Source organism: Pipistrellus kuhlii, unplaced genomic scaffold (genome assembly GCF_014108245.1).
Source record: "Pipistrellus kuhlii isolate mPipKuh1 unplaced genomic scaffold, mPipKuh1.p scaffold_m20_p_12, whole genome shotgun sequence".
Lineage (NCBI taxonomy): Eukaryota > Metazoa > Chordata > Mammalia > Chiroptera > Vespertilionidae > Pipistrellus > Pipistrellus kuhlii.
In genome coordinates this window covers 32,089,725-32,107,817 of record NW_023425427.1, presented here as the reverse complement: position 1 = coordinate 32,107,817, position 18,093 = coordinate 32,089,725, and the positions used below count along the sequence as shown (strand labels likewise).

Sequence of the window (18,093 nt, the reverse complement as noted above, 5' to 3'; positions counted from 1 at the left end):
TTTCACTCCCCTTACTTAACTTACCAAATGATCCACTGAACAATTAAAATATTTTCTTTTTATATCCCCATTACCCCAGGATTTTCAGGTCAAAATTCATGGTCTCCAGGTATTTCTATGTGCACTTACCATCTATTTTACCAAATATATGCTGCCCATTTATTTCACCAACAGAGATTAGAAGTTGTATATGATGCTAGATTTTGTATATGAAATTAGATATTTTTTAAAATCAAAGCAAGCTACTTACAATTGATATAATAACTAAGCATTTTTCAGAAAGCCAAATGCAAGTATGAGCCCACGGTATTTACTGAAAGATCAATTTACACTGAGGGGTCCCTTCTGAAACCAATTGTCATTATAGAGTTTTCTAGATGAAAGATTAAAAGATAGAATGCTCTTGCATGATTTAACATGATCATTTTCTCTTTGAATTAGATCTAAAATTTCCAAAAGCAGATGCAAGTGTTCTTACTCTCTTTGGGATCTATGAAGTTGGTTACTAAAGGAACAAATTATGAATTTATCATAGTTAGGAATATATATAGGGCTGTCCCTTTTAGGTTCACATGAGCATTTTGGAAGGCAAATTTTTTTTTAATGTTTTCATTATAAAATTGAATAATATGCCAAAACTGGTTTGGCTCAGGGGATAGAGCGTTGGCTTGCAGACTGAAGGGTCCCAGGTTCCATTCCGGTCAAGGGCATATACCTTGATTGAGGGCACATCCCCAGTGGGGGGTGTGCAGGAGGCAGCTGATTGATGTTTCTCTCTCATCGATGTTTCTAACTCTCTATCCCTCTCTCTTCCTCTCTGTAAAAAATCAATAAAATATATTTTAAAAAATAAAATTGAATAATATTATAGAAAACAGGAAAACATTCAAAAGAAGGGGAAAGGAGAAATTACCCTACCCCCAATACTCTTTTAGAAAGTCCTAGCAATTTGATGTTTGCCTTCCCTTTCTTATGCATATTTTCATTCATTCATAGAGCAGATATTACCTGACCAAAGTCTATTCTGGGATCTGGGGGTGTAATAGCAAAGAATAAGCAACACTCCTGACATCACCGAGTACACAAGAAAAACAATAAATGAGTAAGCGAAACACGGAAATGTTCAGTCCTTCACCGGCACTAGGGAGAAAGATGAACAGGTGACAAGAAGACATGAGGTGTCTTCTTTCCATCAGGTGCTCCGGGAGAGACTTGAGTCGTCAGGAGGGAGTTAGCATGTGAAGAGAGGGAAAGGAACATTCCAGGCAGTGAGACAAGCATGTGCGTGGGCCCTGCCAACAAGCTGGCTGTGTGAGGAGCCAGGAGAGGCGCTGGGAGGCTGGAGCACAGTGCGGGACAAGGAGAGAGAGAGGAGATGAGAGCCAGGCAGGGGGCCAACAATGCAGGCCTGGGCAAGAGTGTGGGACTGTATTGTGTTAATCGTTGTATATACATTTGTTAGAACACACTTGTCATCCTGATTTTCCCCTGTGATGCTATTTGCATATACTTTTCCTCAGGCCTTTTTCTAACCTTCTCATGTCAGCTAATTCATTTCATCTTCACAAAAGTCCAAAGAGTAGGCACAGGGATTAGTCCCAGGATAGAGATAAGGGAACAGACACAGAGAAGTAACATGTTCTCAGCCACACGCTAGCAAAGAGCGCACCCAGGACTCAAATGATTTGCCTTTCAAAATGCTCATTTGATAAGCCAGTGTCCATGTCCATTGGTCATGCTAATATGCATGCATACATGTCCTTTGGTTGATCTCTGACCCCCCTCCTGATCAATGTTAAACCCTTCTCTCCTAGTTGTCATTTCCTGTAGTTGTCCCCAGCCCATCACTGGTAGTGACGTCACCGAGGGAAATGGGAGGTGGGCAGCAGGAGGGACAATCATCTCCCTCGGGTCCACGCACAATGGACGGAGGAGAGCACAGCTGAGGGCCACACATATAACCACCCTTCCTTTCCCAAAAGCACTGGAAGGAGGTGACCCTTAGGGAAGACTGACACTGGCTTATACAACACAATCTCTCTTTGGAGGATTCCACAAGAAAGCTCAAAGTCTCAGCACAAAACCAAGTGCAGTGTAACCTTTTGAAGCCTTTTCCCTATTAAAGACTATTTACCCGAGTTGGCAGGTACAATTATGTTCCGGAGGTGAAAACATGGAGGGCAGAAAATGAAGGAATTGTGCACTGCTCAAATTAGATTGTTGTTCAGGCAGGAAACCCATTGCCTGTTGGGGCAGTTGAGGCCAAGGACGCCGACAGGGCCAGGAGGGAAGGAAGGGCTTTCCTGCATTTCCTGCATTTCCAGCATCCACCTCCACATTCTGTTCCCGCAGCCCTGCAGGAAGAGGGGGTTCACGGTGAGCTGGCAGCTGAGTCCCGGGTCCATTTCTGCGCCTTTGGCTTTTCTCTCTCCTTTGGGTCTGGAAATGATTCTGGTTATCAGAACACCTCAGGTGTTGGCCTGTGGAACGCCTTTGCTTTTCGGAAAGCAAGGAAATGACCAAGAATTACAAAAAGGCAAGTCAGAACCACGGCATTTAGAAAACAACCACATTAGTCTGCCAAGAGTGGCCTTTGGAGGGGGAAAATAATTGAACCGGTGACTCTGAATACTGTGCCGCTTTGCATGACTCATTAAACTGCTATTTTCAACACTTCAGTCTCAGACTGTAAGAAGCACAGAATCCTGAAGCGATCTAGACATTTGAATTCTTTTATACCTGAAAAGCCTTGCGGTTACAAATGCCTTCAGAGGTGAGCACAAGCATCAATTGAAATGCAAGACGGCCATAATGGAGCTGTATTTGATAAGCCACTCAAGCGTGACCCAGCCTCTTAAATCAGGATGCACAACTAATTGCTGCTCTTTTATTTATTATCTTTAATCCCTCATTAGATACCATTGACTTGCTACTTCCTAAGATGAGGCCATAGCATAGGTGGGAATGAATAATTTTAAAATTATGAAGCATTTTTTTTGTTTGTTTGTTTACAAACCTGGGCTCGGACAATGTAAATTCTAATCATTTCCTCCTCTTCCCAGCCCAGCAACCTCTGAACTTGAAAAGGGCATTCGTTTTTCCTTCCTTTCCCCATAGTGGGCAGAAAGTCAGGAATATGCAGTTCCTGGAGGTCACTGGTCTTTTTCTGGCCCTCACTAAGGAATTGGCATCATTCCCACAATTCCTAGGGACTCCTCATCCATACCCTAAAATCTCATTACAGGCCTATATTATATTAAAACTGGTAAAACTCTGTGCGAACTAGCACTTTCTATAGCCCTCTCCCATGCCACCTCCGACTTGTTTGATCGGGGTCTGTACCTCGCAGGAGATAAGGAGTTTTTTCACTTTGAATCGTCTGTGGTTTCGAGCTGAGCCAGCCTAATGAATCAACAGAATTTGATGTGAAGGGCATCGAGAAGCCATTTTTCTTCCTATTTTATCCCACAGCTTTCTCCATTGTTTTGATGTTGCTTAAAATTTCACTGTTAGCAATTTCATCCTTTGTCTTGATTCCCCGGTAAAATATATATTCTCTTGGGCAGCATAACACTTTAAGCATTACCAGCGGAGCCTGAATCAGTCTGTAGAAACCTGTCCTGAGAGGAGGCCACATGAGGGGATGAGAACAGGGACTGAGAGCAGCAGTGGTGGGGGAAGGACCACACGGAATGGAGAGACCTAGAGAGCAGACAGACAATCCTTAGCCCTCTCCCTGGAGGTAGCACTGGCCCTAAGGTTGGGAGAAAAGGGTTAGCATAGCTTGAAATATATATATATCTCAAGATGCCTTATTTATTTTTTATTGACTTTTTACGGAGAGGAAGGGAGAGAGGTGGAGAGTTAGAAACATAGATGAGAGAGAAACATCGATCAGCTGCCTCCTGCACACCCCCTACTGAGGATGTGCCTGCAACCAAGGTACATGCCCTTGACAGGAATGGAACCTGGGACCCCTCAGTCCGAAGGCTGACAGTCCATCTACTGAGCCAAACCGGTTTTGGCATCAAGATGCCTTATTTAAAACACACACACACACACAACAAATAAAACACACACACACACACACACACACAACTATTCCTGATTATAGAAGTCATTGACATTGTAGAAACCTCATAAAATATAAAAAAATATAAAATGCTCATAATTTTACAATCAGACATATTTAATCTTTTGCTGCAATTGCATGTAACTGATGTCATGCTTTATGCAAAGTTGTTTTTCATTCTGTCTTTTTAATTAACATTATGTTGTGAGCACTAACACATAGAGATTTTTTATAGCTATATGATATTCCATAATTTATTTAACCAGCTCCCCATCAACCTTTGTCCTTACAAATGCTGATAGCTAGCATTCACAAATCTTTCTAGGCCCTTTTCTAACTGGCTCATGTCAGTTCATTCATTCCATCGTCACAAAAGCCCAAAGAGCAGGCACAGGCATTAGTTCAAGGTTAGAGATGAGGGAACAGACACAGAGAGGTAACATTTTAAAAAATATACTTTATTGATTTTGTACAGAGAGGAAGGGAGAGAGATAGAGAGTTAGAGACATCGATGAGAGAGAGTCATTGATCAGCTGCCTCTTGCACACCCCCTACTGGGGATGTGCCCGCAACCAAGGTACATGCCCTTGATGGGAATCGAACCCGGGACCTTTCAGTCTGCAGGCCGATGCTCTATCCATTGAGCCAAACCGGTTTTGGAGAGAGGAAACATTTTCTAAGCCACACGCTAGCAAAGAGTGCACCCAGGACTCAAATTAAAATTAAGAGCCTGGCCTCTTAATCTTTCCGCACAAATCTGATTCTTTTCTTAGGTTACGTTCTCCAGGAGCAGCGTCTCTGGGCTCAGGAGCATGTTTTCCCTTTTGTTTCTGGCGTGGCTCAGTGGTTGAGCATCAATTTATGAACCAGGAAGACACAGTTGGATTCCCCGTCAGGGTATATATACTTGGATTTCAGGCTTGATCCCCAGTAGGGAGCATGCAGGAGGCAGCTGATCAATGATTTTCTCTCATCATTGATGTTTCTATCTTTCTCTCCCTCTCCCTCTCTGAAATCAATAAAAACAAACACACACATATTCAAGCAAAAAACAAGAAACAAAAACAAGAACACTTGTGTCACTGCAGCTCAATGGCTCTGTTTACATTTTGCCTCTATCGCTGAGCTGACAGGGGAAGGAGGGAGCCTGCTCAGAGGCCTTGAATTGTGGCAGTGTTGGGGATTTCTGAAAGCACATTCTGGGCCTGGCTGCCCTGTTCTTTGCGTTGCTATGGATATGAGGTGAATTATCAGCGTCGCTCCTTGTGGGTTGCCTTTTATTTTTTTTAAAACCACAGTCAGGGAGTCAATGTCAGGCGTCCTCCAGCCCTCTGTCTTCAGAGTACAGTGTGTGCGCCGGGACGCTGGCCTCAGAGAGTGCCCCGCAGCGCCAGGTGCCGGGGCCAGGGTGGTGGGGGGCAGGTGGCACCCTGAGCTGGGAAGCCTGGGTATTCCCCTGGGTAGTTGTTTATTTGTATGTTTATTTGTTTTTGACAGAAAAGATTTTTAAATGTTTCAGTGGGAGATTGGTTAACCGGATTTTGGACTACTCATTCAATGGAATGGTAAAAATGAGGTCATTGGGCATGAATCGACATGGAAAGATGCCCAAAGCATTCTTCTAGGTAGAAAAAGAAAAAAGAAAAAAGAAAAAAAAGAACAAGTTACAGAACAATGCCCATCATACAACCCCATTTTTAGCGTATGCACCGATATAGCAGAAAGAGTTCTCTAGAAACTGGGGTGGCGAGGGCTTAGGGCCTTCCGTTTTCTATCCTGTGCATGCTTATATTCCTTGAAAATTTCAGTGAACATATATATATATATTACTTTTAAAGTGACAGCTGACTCTTGAACAACATGCGTTTTGAATTGCATAGATCCATTTATACATGGATTTTTAAAATTTAATTTAATTTACTTTACATGGGTTTTTACATATAAGTACCTGTATTGTTTTTTATCTGGAGTTGGGAGTCTACAGATGTGGCAGGATGACTGTATACATAATTCTGTGCTGTTTTATACAGGGAACTTGAGTGTCTACAGATTTCGGTACCTTTGAGACCAATCCTCCATGGATATAAAGAGACAACTAAGCTTTGGGGGAGTCAAAAGTTATAAGCAGCCCTGGCTAGTTGACTCAGTGCTTGATTCCTGATCACAAGTACTATGAGTTGCAGGTTTGATTCCTGGTCCTGGGTCAGGGTGTGTTGAGGAGGCAATTAATGTATCTCTCTCACATTGATGTCTCTCTCTCTCTCTCTCTCTCTCTCTCTCTCTTTCTCTCTCTCTCTCTCACTCTTTCCCTCTCCCCTCCCCCTCCTTCCCTCCTTTTCACTCTATCTTTAAAAAATCAATGGAAAAAAATATCCTTGGGTGAGGATTAACAAACAAACAATGTTTTGACTGTGTACTGAGTCAGGGACCCTAACCTCTGCATTGTTTAAGGGTCATCTGTGATATAAAAGCAACAGAGACTTTATAGGAAGGTAGGACACTTGGAGTGTAAATTTTTAACAAACACATAAACATTTACCAATAGGGAAGATACAGAGAGAAGAAAATAGAAGCTGAGGGAATCTAGTACAATTAGTTCAACAGGACTAATGGAGCCAGTATTTGGGGAAGGAAAACCTATTTTCCCCCTGGTGTTTTCAAACATTTTAGTAATCTAATTATATAATAATCACTACACACCATTTACACACTTTAAGTGTAGATGCAAGAAAGCATGAAGTCATGTTATAAGTAAACCCAAGGCAACTCTGAAAGGAAAGGAGCAGGTGTGGACCAGCAGCTAAATGTGAACCGGGGGTCCAGGTTACTTGGGCTCCTCCCCAGGCTTGCTGTGTGATCTTGGGCAAGTCACTTGGCCTTTCTGAGCTTCAGATTCCTTATCCAGCATGGAAGTGTTCAGCCCTGGTTGCACACCAGAATCACTGGGGAGCTTTTAGAACACTCTGTGTCCTGGCTGCTCTGGGCTGGGGCCTAGGCAGGCTCCCAGGTGACTATGGTACTCGGTGAGGGCATCAACCAACCTGGGCTCAGGGAGCGTCAGTTCACTGGCCCTCTCTCTCAACCCAGGCCCTGAACCTACGAGTGGTCATTTTAGTAAGTGAATAAGTAGGTGTTTATGTAGCTCTTGGAGAAGAAAAAAGTTTGAAAGACACCCTTTGGCCTGATCACCTCTTGGTTTTGAAAAGTGGTTGCTCTTTGCTCATAATAATCAATTTCCGTGGGGCTTTTCACTCGGCATTTAGATGTAAAGAGTATGCATTTTTAAAGCTGTCCAAATGCCTATTTATGCAGCAGACCATAACTCCTCTCTGGATGGGCTGCTATGCTTTATCAAGTAAATGATACACATTTACAAAGCTGTCTGGAGCGGCATTTACCTGAGGGACTGTTATTATTGTGTTTGATTTTTTTTTTTTGAGCCCCATGGTTCATTGGGTAAATAATATTGTTTAACCAATTTTTAAATAGACGTGTCTAGCAAGATGCCATTTTATCAATCTTATCCACTCTTATACCTTTTAGAGGGCTCTTTTAGATTGTTTTTATTTTAAATTTCACATTAAGATACTTTACCAAAAATAAATAAATAAATAAATAAATAAATAAATAAATAAATAAATGGATTAAATCTTTAAAAACTGAGTCAGAAGCATGCATCTGGCTTCTGAATCCCCCTGCCCCTTTGGTCGATAAAAAGACTCTCATAACTTTACCTTCCATGGGCTCCTTCAGTTTTAGTGCTAAATTCAAGACATTTTTGCCTTTGTGGGAATGTTTCAGAATAAGGGGGACTTAATTTAGGTAGGACTGTGAAATGGAAGGATAGGACAGGGATTGTGTCAGCATGAGTCATGTGACTCCTATAAGAAATAGACTCCAGCAGAAGGAATCTGTGGCTGCTGCTTCCTGTTCTTTAGCACCTAGGGATTTAGGGACTGGATGCCCGAAACTCTGCCACAGCAGCTCCGGAAGAACCAGGTGCATCTGCCCAGCTCTGGAAACTTCACCCCAGACACTGCCATGAAATCAGACTTTCCCCAGGCCTCAGGGAGCCTTAACTGGCATATCGTCTGGGCTCGCTGTAACTGTTACACAACAATGAGAGAGGTGACCTTTGGCTTAAAGAAAATAATTTCCTCCCTAGCTCCCATTATTTAATTGCAAATTAATAGGAGGTGTTCCTAAAGGTGCCAGAGAGAGTGTATCACTTCCCCAGACTGAACGTTGGACAACATTCCATCCAACTATTTGTACCCACTTCCTTACCATCAGAGCAAGATCTTGATAAATAAATCTTTATACTTAACCCACACCTGTCCTATTAAATGGCATTGCTATAACGGTACTGATTGTGAGGTATATCAGGGCTCTGAACAGCAACTGCAGTCTGTTCACTTGGTGAGATCTGCCCGACCCCAAGGTCTAGGCTGGCCGGGAGGATCACGATTCTCAGGCCTGGTTTTACCAATTCCAGGCTATTTCATCAGTGCTCTGATGAGTGGTCTCAAAACTCCATCTCTGAACAACTGTACAAGGATTTCTGTGGGTCACCCCTAGGGGGAGCACTGCCAGTAAAGGTGTGCCCTGTGGGATTTTGGCAGATGCTCTGTTCTCTCAGACAGTGGCCTTTCTCCCTCCTCCCCAGGGGACCTGCGGAGCCTCTGCTGCCTCACTTTGTCCCCAGGGTGGTCACCACCAGCCCAGAGGCCTGCCAGTCTGAGGTGACAGTGCTCTGCCCCCAGTGTCCACAGTGGGTGTGTCCCCATCAGGGAGGTGGGCCCTCTCTGACATGGAGAGGCCTGTGCACTGCCTCATTGGAGGTGCATGTGTCTGCCCTTTGTCCCGTTAGAAAACTCCTTTCCAGAGTTCTCTGCACCACAGGGAGGTTACACCTTTCTCTGGCCTTGGCTTGTAAGGAATGCTTTTCAGCTTGAGTTTTCTCTTCCCAGATTTCTGCATGTTTCCTGTTGTTTGTGGAGCACAGGAAGAGCCAGCCTTTGCCTGACTGGCTTCTGGCCCTGGGGCCACACTGAGCACAGAGCCTCTATCCCAGGATTATGTACACACTTACTATAATAAAAGGGCTTCTTTTTGTTTGTTTGTTTACATCTGATCTCTAAACCATGTGGGATTTCCCTTTCAAATAACAAAAATGCTATTTCAGATAAACACAAACAAAAATATGTGAGCAGGAACAAAAAAGCACTAAGATTCCATGTGTAAGAAGTGTCCAGAACAGGTAACAGAGCAGACAGAAAGCAGGCCAGGGGTCTCCAGGGGCAGGAAGAGTGCGGAGTGAGTACTGTTGGTGCAGGGTTTCCCTTTGGGAAGATGGAACATCCTGCAACTAGACAGTGGTGATGCTTTCCCAGCATTGTGAGTGTCCTTCAGGCTCAGGAATGACACCATTTAAAATACAAATAATAATTTTTATTTATTTATGGAGTTGAATCCCCCCAAGGGAGAAACAAAGCATAGAATAAGAAAGAAGAATAGAGAAAAGCAAGAAGACCCAAAAATACTCCTAATAATAACAGTTAAAAAAAAAAAAACAATTGAAGAACCCCATGAAGAAAGGTAAACCATAAAAAGGAGGGAAAATAGAAGAAAAAGGTCAATGAGAGGCGGTAGCACCAGTTTTCCTGAGGGGAGAGGACGAGCAGTCTTGGCCAGCAGCTCTGGAGCTGGCCCTGCTGGGGTTTCAGGAGGCAGCTCCTCCTCTGAGGCAGGACCCTGGGCAGGCTCCAGGGAGGGCTCCTCATCCAGGGGGGTTGGGGCCTCAGTCTGGTCTGCAGGTACCTCCCAGGCCGGCCCCTGCTCCACAGCTGCCTCCAGAGATGCTGATGGAGGAGGCTGAACCTCTGGAGGTGTCAACGCCTCCAGCTCTTCCTCCGACTTCTCATCAGACGCCTTTGTCTGGACTTCAGGTGTTTCTGCAGGAGCCTCTTCTGCCTCCTGGGCCGGTGCTGGGTTGTGAGAGGAGAAAAGATCACCCACATGCCTGCATTTCCTGTGCCCCCTTTACCCCCCTCCATTCCCTAGGACAGAACACAGGCCAGAGCCTTCCAGAGAAGCCACAGCCCAGGACCCACCACAGGACGCCCTCCTCGCTGTCAGTCCAGCAGGTGGGTGGTTTGAGGTTGGGCATTGGCCCTGGCCAGTCTCTGGGGGAGCTCCCTGTGTGCCTGGCACTGAGCCCTCCCATAAGCTCACATGCACCACCCCCCCTTCTATTCCCACCTTCCCACCCTTGTGGTCCACCTCCTGGGGCTCCAGGTACTCTGGCCACATGTGGATATCCCTGACACATGCTGAGAACCTCCTGCGGAGCTTGGGCAACTTCAGGTTGGAGCTTAAATCTCTGTTCTGCCTTGGATCCCAGGTTGGAGGCCTCCAGACCTGGTTGGCTTCTGAGCAGAGGGCGATCTCCAGCCTCTCGAGGGCTCTGGTTCTCCAGATCCACAGCTGGCGAAATGCACTTTGGGCCCTTGCTGGCCCTCGGTACTATGACCCAGCTGCCCCTCAGAGGTGAAGGCGGGGCTCGGGTCTTCCTTGACTCGCTGATGTTCCTCTAGGACCTGATGACAGCTCTGCAATGACAGTGACCAGCAGCCAATTCGGAGGCCTTAAGCCCTGTCTGGCCTATTCACTGCCGCTTCTGCCCACTGGACCTTCTGCTCCCAGACCAGGCCCAGCCCTGTGTCTGCACAGACCTCCTCCCAGGGGAAATGAGGGTCACCTCCAGGGCTCAGGATAGACCTCGGGCAGAGGGTGCCACCCACACTCCATGTCCACCCAGCCAGCCTTGACCCGGGGTGTGAACGTTACTGGTCCACCAGGCTTCTGACCCCTCCTCAGCCTGTTCCTGCTCAGGCCCTTTCTATGGGAACCCCCCTTACACACACACACACACACACACACACACACACACACACACACATACACACACACACACACACCCGGAGGGGACATCAGGCTGCTCCAGTGGGTCAGAGTGGTGGCCTGACCCCCACACAACCACCATGGGCCTCCCTGTGTTACCTCTGGCTCCAACTATGTCAAGGGCGACAGGAGTCTGCGCTGAGTCCTGAACCAGCGGCGGCCAATGCGGAACCTGCTCTCATCGCTGCCTCTCTTGGGGCGTCGGGCTCGGTAAAGGGGGAGACAACAAGAAAACATGGTGTCCTCTCCAGTGCCTCTAACCGAGTGAGAGGGGAAGGGGCAGTTATAGAATGTAGCTGCCTGGTTACCGGGTTCTGTTAGGCTCCATCGTCAGGAAGTGAGGTCGTGGCTCATGTCTGAGGAGAGGCTCAGGGTAGGGGACCCACGGGCGACCTCACTTCCTGACGATGGAGACAAAGGAACCCGGTAACCAGGCACCTACATTCTATAACTGCCCCTTCCCCTCTCACTCGGTTAGAGGCACTGGAGAGGACACCATGTTTTCTTGTTGTCTCCCCGTGTCCCGAGGTCAAGGCCGAGAACGAGGCCTCAATGAGAGAGGCAGCGATGAGCGTATATTCCGACGTGCCCGCAGCTGGATCTGGACTCAGTCCAGACGATGCCTGTGGCCCTTTGCACGGAGGGAGCTAGAGGTAACTCAGGGAGGCTTAGGGCAGTTTTGTTCAAGCTGGGCCACCACTCTGATCCCACCTGAGCAGTTCTATCGTGTGTGTGTGTGTGTGTGTGTGTGTGTGTGTGTGTGTGTAAGGAGGGTTCACATAGAAAGGGCCTGAGCAGGAACATGCTGAGGAGGGGTCAGAAGCCTGGTGGACCAGTCAGGTTCACACCCCCGAGTCAAGGCTGGCTGGGTGGACGTGGAGTGTGGGTGGCGCAGTCTGCCAGAGGTTTATCCTGAGCTCTGGAGATGATCCTCATTTCCCCTGGGAGGAGGTCTGTGCAGACACAGGGCTGAGCCTGATCCAGGAGCAGAAGGTCCAGGGGCAGAAGCAGCAGCAACTAGGGCCAGGCAGGGCTTAAGGCCTCTGAATGGCTACCGGTCACTGTCATTGCAGAGCTCAACCCAGGTCACTGAGGAACATCAGCAGGTTGATGAAGACCCAGGCCCCACCTTCACCACTGAGGGGCAGCTGGGTCATAGTACTGAGGGCCAGCAAAGGCCCAAAGTGCATATGGCCGGCTTGGGGTCTGGGAAACCAGGACCCTTTAGTGCCCGAAGATGGAGTCCTCCCCAGAAGCCCATCAGGTTCCTCAGACCTCCATCCTGGAAGCTGCTCAATCAGCAAAGGCGGATCGCAGTTCGCAACTCCTTCCTGGAGTCACCCAGGTTCCGCAAGAGATTTCCAATGTGTGATGCCTACCTGCAGCACCAGGCCCCTGTGAATCACACAGGGCCAGAGGATCTGCAGCCTCAGGGGGCAGAGCCCAAGGGTGAGAAGGTGGAGAAGGTGTGGGTGGGCTAGGAGGTGGACATGGCCTAGATGCATTCAAGCTTATGGGGAGGGCTCAGTGCCAGGCACACAGGGAGCACCCACAGAGACTGGCCAGGGCCAAAGCCCAGCCTCAGACCACCCACCTGCTGGACTGTCAGCGAGGAGGGCGTCCTGTGGTGGGTCCTGGGCTGTGGCTTCTCTGGAAGGCTCTGGCCTGTGTTCTGTCCTAGGGAATGGAGGGGGGTGAAGGGGGCACAAGGAAATGCAGGCATGTGGGTGATCTTCTCTCCTCTCACAACCCAGCACTGGCCCAGGAGGCAGAGGAGGCTCCTGCAGAAACACCTGAAGTCCAGACAGAGGCGTCTGATGAGGGGTCGGATGAAGAGCTGGAGGCGTGGGCACCTCCAGGGGTCCAGCCACCTCCATCAGCCTCTCCAGTGGCAGCTGTGGAGCCGGGGCCGGCCTGGGAGGCAACTGCATACAAGACTGAGGCCTCAACCCCCCAGGATGAGGAGCCCTCCCTGGAGCCTGCCCTGGGTCTCCCCCAGTCCCTAAGCCAAGGCATCAAGAGAGGCAGCGATGAGAGCAGGTTTCGCATTGGCCGTCGCTGGTTCAGGATTCCGTGCAGATCCCTGTCACCCTTAACACAGTTGGAGCCAGAGGTAACAGAGGGAGGCCCAGGGTGGTTGTGTGGGGGCCAGGCCATCCTTCTGACCCCTACTGAGCAGCCAGATGTCCCCTCTGTGTGTGTGTGTGTGTGTGTGTGTGTGTGTGTGTGTGTAAGGGGGGTTCACATAGAAAGGGTCTGGGCAGGAACAGGCTGAGGAGGGGTCAGAAGCCTGGTGGACCTGTCATATTCGCACCCAGGTCAAGGCTGGCTGGGTGGACGTGGAGTGTGGGTGGCACCCTCTGCCCGAGGTCTATCCTGAGCCCTGGAGGTGACCCTCATTTCCCCTGGGAGGAGGTCTGTGCAGACACAGGGCTGGGCCTGGTCTGGGAGCAGAAGGTCCAGTGGGCAGAAGCAGCAGCAACTAGGGCCAGGCAGGGTTTGACGTCTTTGGACCAGTATCTGGTCACTGTCATTGCAGAGCTCAACTCAGGTCCTAGAGGGAGATCAGCAAGTGGATGAAGACCCTGGCCCCGCCTTCACCTCTGAGGGGCAGCTGGGTCATAGTACCGAGGGCCAGCAAAGGCCCAAAGTGCATTTCGCCAGCTGTGGTTCTGGAGAGCCAGGGCCCTCGCGTGGCTGGAGATTGCCTTCTACTAAGAAGCCAACCAGGTCCTGGAATCCTCCAACCTCGAATCAAAACAGAGTTTTAAGCTCCATCCTGGATCCAATTTTCAAGCCCCTTCTGGAGTTGCCCAAGCTCTCCAGGAAGTTCCCAGCATTTAACGACCTGAGGCCAAATGCCCATGGTATTTATACTGGACCAGATTACCTGGTGCCCGAAGAGGCAGAGCACAAGGGTAAGAAGGTGGGAATACAAAGGATGGGGGGGAGGTGCATGAGAGATTATGAGGAGGCCTCAGTGGCAGCCACACCGAGAGCACCCCCAGAGACTGGCCAGGGCCAAAGCCCAGCCTGAGACCACTCACCTACTGGATTCTCAGTGAGGAGGGCGTCCTGTGGTGGGTCCTGGGCTGTGGCTTCTCTGGAAGGCTCTGGCCTGTGTTCTGTCCTAGGGAATGGAGGGAAGTAAAGGGCGCACAAGGAAATGCAGGCATGTGGGTGATCTCTTCTCCTCTCACAACCCAGCACCGGAACAGGAGGCAGAGGAGGCTTCTGCAGAAACACCTGAAGTCCAGACAGAGGCGTCTGATGAGGAGTCGGATGAAGAGCTGGAGGCGTGGGCACCTCCAGAGGTCCTGCCACCTCCATCAGCATCTCTGGAGGCAGCTGTGGAGCAGGGGCCGGCCTGGGAGGTACCTGCAGACCAGACTGAGGCCCCAACCCCCCTGGAGGAGGAGCCCTCCCTGGAACCTGCCCAGGGTCCTGCCTCAGAGGAGGAGCTGCCTCCTTAAACCCCAGCAGGGCCAGCTCCAGAGCTGCTGGCCGAGAGCTACTGCCTCTCATTGACCTTTAAATTTTATTCTTTGTAGTATTTTAGGGTCTCTCTCTCTTCTTCTTCTTCTTCTTCTTTTTCTTCTTCTTCTTCTTCTTCTTTTTCTTCTTCTTCTTCTTCTTCTTCTTCTTCTTCTTCTTCTTCTTCTTCTTCTTCTTCTTCTTCTTCTTCTTCCTTATTCTATGCTTTGTTTCTCCCTTGGGGAGATTCAACTCCATAAATAAATACAAATTATTATTTGTATTTTAAATGGTGTCATTCCTGAGCCTGAAGGACACTCACGATGCTGGGAGAGCATCACCGCCGTCTAGTTGCAGGATGTTCCATCTTCCCAAAGGGAAGCACTGCACCAACAGTACTCACTCCGCACTCCTCCTGCCCCTGGAGACCCCTGGCCTGCTTTCTGTCTCCTCTCTTACCTGTTCTGGAAATTCCCTACACATGGAATCTTAGTGCCTTTTTGTGCTTGTCACATATTTTTGTTTGTGTTTATCTGAAATAGCATTTTTGTTATCTGAAAGGGAAAGCCCACATAGATTGGAGATCAGATTTAAAAAAATAAATAAACAAAAAAGAAGCCCTTTTAGTAAGTGTGTGGGTAATCCTGGGATAGAGGCTCTGTGCTCAGTGTGGCCCCAGGGCCAGAAGCCAGTGAGGCAGAGGCAGGCTCTTCCTGTGCCCAAAGCAAAAAACAAGAAAAATGCAGAAATCTGGGAAGAGAAACCTCAAGCTGCAAAGCATTCCTTACAAGCCAAGGCCAGAGAAAGGTGTAACCTCCCTGTGGTGCAGAGAACTCTGGAAAGGACTTTTCTAGCGGGACAAAGGGCAGACACATGCACCTCCAATGAGGCAGTGCACAGGCCTCTCCATGTCAGAGAGGGCCCACCTCCCTGATGGGGACACACCCACTGTGGACACTGCGGGGAGAGCACTGTCACCTCAGACTGGCAGGCCTCTGGGCTGGTGGTGACCACCCTGGGGACAAAGTGAGGCAGCAGAGGATCCGCAGGTCCCCTAGGGAGGAGGGGAAAGGCCAGTGTCTGAGAGAACAGTGTGCAGCACCTGCCCAAGTCCCACAGGGCACACCTGCACCGGCCAGTGCTCCCCCTAGGGGTGACTCACAGAAATCCTTGCACAGTTGTTCAGAGATGGAGTTTTGAGACTATCAGTCAGAGCACTTGTGAAATAGCCTGGAATTAGTAAAATCCCTAATGTCCATGGAGATGGCATGGGTTCCACCAATCCTGGTCCATGTGGAGGAGGGAAGCAGAGCAGCTGCGCAAGTGGGTGCAGGGGTCTCTGTGTGTTCAGAGATAAGGACCCAGGGGTCCTCTCATGTGAGACATGTGGACCCGATCCCTCCTGTGAGACCACATACATGTGATTTCAACACACAGACCATCATATGTGAAAATGACATGACACTGTATGTAGAGAACCCTAAAGATTCCACCAACAAACTACTAAAACTGATAACTGAATTCAGTAAAGTAGCAGGATACAAAATAAAAATCCAGAAATCAGTTGCATTTTTGTTGACCAATAATGATCAGAAAGGGAAACTGAGAAAACAATACCATTTACAATTACATATAAAAATACTTAGGGATAATTTTAACCAAGGATGTAAAAGACCTGCACTGAGAGAATTATAAGACACTGAAGAAAGAAATTGAAGAAGAGCTGGACCAGTGTGGCTCAGCAGTTGAGCATCAACATATGAATGAGGAGGTCAAGGTTCAATTCCTGGTCAGGGCATATGCTAGAGTTCTATTCCCAGTAGGGGGGCCTGGGGGAAGCATCTGATCAATAACTCTCTCTCAACATTGATGTTTCTGTCTTTTTCTCTCCCTTCCTCTCTGAAATCAATAGAAATATATTTTAAAAAGAAAGAAATTGTAGAAGATACAAGTAAATGGAAGCATATATTGTCTTTATGGATAGGAAGAATTAATGTCATTAAAATGTCCATGCTACTGAAAGAAATCTATAGATTCAACACAATTCTATCAAGATACCAATGGCATATTTCATGGAACTGAAACATATATTCCATAAAATTATATGCAACCACAAAAGACCCCAAATAGTCACACAAATCTTGAGAAAGAAGAACAAAGTTAAAGGAATCACACTACCTGAAAATAGACCATCCTACAAGTTTACAGTAATCAAAACAGCATGGTACTGACACAAAAACAGATATGTAAGTCAATGAACCACAATAGAAAACCCAGAAATAAACCCAGACTTTTATGGCCAGTTAATATTTGACAAAGGAGGTAGGAATATATAATGGAGTAAAGGCAGTCTATTCAAAAAATGGTGTTGGGAAAAATGGACAGATATGTGCAAAAAAATGAAACTAGACCACTTTCTTACACCATACACAAGAAAAAACTCAAAATGTATTAAAGATTTAGATGCAAGACTCATAAGTAAAAAATCCTAGAAGAAAACATAGGCAGTAAAATCACTGATATTTCTCATAGCAATATTTTTTCCTGATATATCTGTTTGGACAACGGAAACAAAATAGAAATTAAATAGGAGTACATCAAACTAAAAGGTGTTTTCACAGAAAAAGAAACCATCAACAAAATGAAAAGACAACCACTAAATGGGAGAACATACCTACCACTGAGACAACTGATAAGTTAATAATCAAAATTTATAAAGAACTTATACAACTTAACACCCAACAAACAGCCCAATTAAAAAATGTGCAAAGGACCTGAATGTACATTCCTCCAAAGAGGACATACAGAGGGCCAACAGACATGTGAAAAGGTGTTCAGTGTCACTAGTCATCAGAGAAATGCAAATTAAAACCACAATGAACTCCCTGGCAAAGGGCAAGGAGACACCTGATTGGTGGTGTTGCTCTCCTATCAGTCAGGGCAAAACAGATGTACAGTCCTTACTTTATTCTAGCTTGATGCCTGTGTTGGTGGCTAGAGTTATTTCATGCCTGGGGCACATAAAAACAAAAACAAACAAACAAAAAAAGACAACACACAGACCACAATGATTATTATCAATAAAACAACAAGTATTGGCAAGGATGTGTAGAAAAGGGAACCCTGGTGCACTGTTGGTGGGAATGCAGATTGGTGCAGCCACTGCGGAAAACAGTATGGAATCACTTCAAAAAATAAAAAATGGAACTGCCTTATGACCCGATTCCACATTAGGAAATTTATGCAAAGAACCCTAAAACACTAATTCCAAAGAATACACGCACCCCCACATTAATTGTAAAGTTATGTACACTAGCAAAGGCTTGGAAGCAGCCCAAGGGCCCATCAGTAGCTGAATGGATAAAAAAGCTGTGGTATGGTTTCCCAGTGGAATACTACTCGGCCACAAAAAAGAGGGAAATCTTACATTTTTGCAACAGCATGAATGTACCTGAATAAACCAGTCCAAAAAAGACAGATACCATATGATTTCATTTATGTGTATAACCTAATGAACAAAATGGAAACAGACTCACAGATAAAGAGAGCTGACTGATAGCTGCCAGGAGAGGGGCGCTGGGGAG

General features: G+C 47.2%; 1 pseudogene; it reads left to right on the top strand.

Moving 5' to 3' along the window:
- The first annotated feature begins 17,389 nt into the window (after positions 1–17,389).
- On the top strand, positions 17,390–17,533 carry LOC118716796 (annotated as a pseudogene).
- The last annotated feature ends 560 nt before the right edge of the window (positions 17,534–18,093 follow it).